The sequence below is a fragment of the Rhagoletis pomonella genome, unplaced genomic scaffold (genome assembly GCF_013731165.1).
Source record: "Rhagoletis pomonella isolate Grant_MI unplaced genomic scaffold, Rhpom_1.0 Rhpom_scaffold_00005, whole genome shotgun sequence".
NCBI lineage: Eukaryota > Metazoa > Arthropoda > Insecta > Diptera > Tephritidae > Rhagoletis > Rhagoletis pomonella.
The window spans coordinates 12,647,023-12,650,659 of record NW_023458559.1 but is presented as its reverse complement, the minus strand read 5'-3'; positions in this window follow the sequence as shown (position 1 = coordinate 12,650,659).

The window sequence follows — 3,637 nt, the reverse complement described above, 5'->3', positions numbered from 1 at the left end:
ATTTTTAAAATTCGACAATAACCACGCCCACATCCCATATAACGGTAATTTAGAGAAATACGAAATCTTCGATAAATCAGTAATTATTGAAGCTAATTTATTCAAAATTGATGCTTGCAACAATTCTTTACCAAGAAATACGTTTATGATAAAATTTTTGAAAAATGGGCGTGGCACCGCCTACTTATGATCACATATATGTATCTCGGTAACCGTTCTACCAATTTGTACCAAACTCGGTGTGGTTATTGTGCTTGCCACATAGAAACAAAACGTTGAATATTATTGAATTCGAACTAAAATTACGGCCGCTTTTCATATAACAGTAAATTTCAGAAATGCTTGAAACTTGAATATTTCGAAATTTAAGGACGCTAATTTACTCAAAATGGATACACCCCGGTTTACCATGCAGCGGTAGCTTTCGGAAAGGTGAAAAACATATATTTAATACTTGCGCCGGGTATTTAATGTTCGGCTCAGCCCGAACTTAGACTTTCTTACTTGTTATACCCGAGCGCACTTGTGCACAAGAGTATTATAACTTTGTTCACATAACGGTTGTTTGTAACAGGCAAAACGAATCGAGATAGATATAGACAAATGGCTGTTCAAGAGGAGGTGGTGTTCTAATTGCAGTTCGACGTAAATTCCGTGCAACAGTGGTTGACCTTGGAAATGATGACACCTTGCTCGACCAAGTTTGCGTTCGAATCAAAGGAATGAAATCTCGAGATTTTTTATATGTATTTGCTTCATATATTCCACCAAATAGTAACTTTGAGTTATACAAAGCGCATGTAGATAATGTAATTCGGCTATCCCTTGATCTTAAAAATGACCATATTTGTGTTCTGGGTGATTTTAATCTCAGTGACATAGTTTGGTGTAGTAAGTCTGATAACGCGCTTCTTTTTCCAAGTAACATTACCGTTGAGCGTGAGTCTTACTGTATTGACAATTTCCTCAGTGTAAATCTCATTCAAGTAAACTTTATTTTTAATGATTTAAATAGATTATTAGATCTTATATACATCAGTGATAATGTTGATTTTTGTATATCTAAATGCAGTTCGCCGATTTCCGAAGCTACTATGCACCATGTGCCTTTAGAAATCGGGCTAAAATTTTATGTTTTTTCGGAAATCGTGGCTGATGTAAGTAGTGACTTCGATTATGCGTCTTGTGATTTTCCAGCTCTTAATAAGTCGATTTCTGAAATTAATTGGGATGAACTTCTTTTGGACTCGGAGGTTCATAGCTGCTATTCAACTTTTAAATTAAAAGTTAATGAATTCTGTTTAAATAACATACCTATAAAACGAAAGCGATCTTATAAGTCACCTTGGTATAATAGAGCTTTAATGAATTTAAAAAACATTAAAAACAAATACCTTAAGAAGTTCAAATCAACTAGAATCCAAGCATTCTTTGTAAAATTTCAGCAATGTCAGAAAGAGTTTAAGTAATTAAATAATCTTCTGTACGCAAAGTATATAAGGAGTACTGAGCGTAATATCAAAGCTAACCCGAAATCTTTCTGGGGCTTCGTAAAATCGAAAAAAGTTTCTAGTATACCTAGTTCATTATTTTTAGATAACAAGTCGGCTAATACTCCTGTTGAGGCCGCTAATCTTTTTGCGGAATATTTTGTCTCTAATTTTGTTGAAGACGATGTGATTTCTCCTGACTTTTCATCTGAAATACCCCCTTCTATTAATATAGGGACTTTGCATATATCCTCTGATGAAGTTTCAAGGGCGATGCTTTCTCTCAATACTTCGCCAAAATCGGACGTAGACGGCCTATCAGCTCTTTTTTTAAGAGCCTGCCCAGCGTTGTCATATCCTTTACACTTGATTTTCAACAAATCCCTTTCTTCCGGTATTTTTATTAATGAGTGGAAGATAACAACAATTACGCCACTTTTCAAAAATGGTAGTAAAAGTAATGTTCGTAATTATAGGCCAATTGCAAAACTATCAAATATTTCGAAGCTGTTTGAAAGTGTTGCTAAGGACAAAATCTATTTCGCTGTAAAATCATTACTAAGCCCATACCAACATGGATTTATTTCTGGGCGCTCGACAGTCTCTAACTTAATGGTATTTAGCGATTTTTGCACCTCAGCGTTTTCGATTGGCTCGCAAGTGGATTGCATATATACTGACTTCTCTAAGGCGTTTGACAGAGTCTCCCACAGGATTCTGATCAGTAAGTTAGCATGCCTTGGCTTCCATTCATCCGTTTTGCAATGGATAACGTCATATCTATCCAATCGTCGTTGTGCTGTCTCAATTGATTCCTCAACTTCGGACTTTTTTGTTGCCCCTTCTGGGGTTCCTCAAGGTAGCATTTTAGGCCCTCTACTTTTTGTTCTTTTTATAAATGACATTGGAAGTTGTTTTACCTTTTCAAATTATCTTCTTTTTGCTGATGATTTGAAAATTTTTACGATGGTTAACAATATGGAAGACTCAAGTAAGCTTCAAAGTGATTTGAACAGTCTTCATTTGTGGTGTGAAAAGTCGCGGATGTCGTTGAACATTGCTAAGTGTTTTCACTTAACTTATACTAGGCGTCGTAATGCTACATCTACCCTTTATTTTATTGATAACTGTGTTTTAAACAAAGTTTCAGAGACTAAAGATCTTGGAGTGGTTTTCGAGTCAAAGTTTTCATTTAATAATCACATAAATTTCATTCTTTCAAAGGCTTATTTGGTATTGGGATTTATTCGACGTAGTTCCACTGATTTTTCTGATCCATACACTTTTAAGCTTCTTTTTACTTCTCTTGTACGCTCCAATTTAGAATATGCAGTAATTATCTGGATACCCTATGATCAACAATCGATAAATAGGATCGAACGGGTTCAAAAGATATTTCTAAAGCATGCATTGCGTTCTTTACGGTCGAGGATCCAATGCCACCGTACCAATCTCGGCTATTGCTTATTGATCTATGCTCTCTAGAGAAAAGAAGGTCCATTCTAGCTCTCTCGTTTATTTTCAATATAGTTAATGGCAATGTCGATTGTCCAACTCTTCTTCTAGAGCGAATAAATTTTAACGTTCCGCAAAGAAATCTGCGAAGCTTTCTTCCTTTTTACGTTGCTAGTTGCAGAACTAATTTTGAAAGTAATGCACCTATTACGCGTGCCTTAAAAGAATTTAATGACTTATCTTCTTTTAAATTAATTGATTTTTCCTTATCAAGATCTAACTTTGTGTTGATCTTAAATTCTATTATTTGATAAGTATGTATTAAATATAATTATTATTGTTTCTTTAGTCTGTAAGGTACTTTGTACTGTAGATTGAAAATAAATAAATAAATAAAAATGTATACATAAATGATCAGGATGAAAAGAGAAATCGATTAAGCGGTGACTGTCTGTCCGTCCGTCCGTCCGTCTGTCCGTCCGTCTGTGCACACGATAACTCGAGTAAAAATTGAGATATCTTAACGAAACTTGGTATGTTCACTTCTTTCGGGCGGAGGACGGATGGTATTGAAAATGGGCAAAATCGGACAATAACCACGCCTACCCCCCATATAACGGTAATTTTCAGAAATACGAAAACTGCGATATTTTAGTAACTACTGAAGATTATTCACTCAAAATTTATATTTA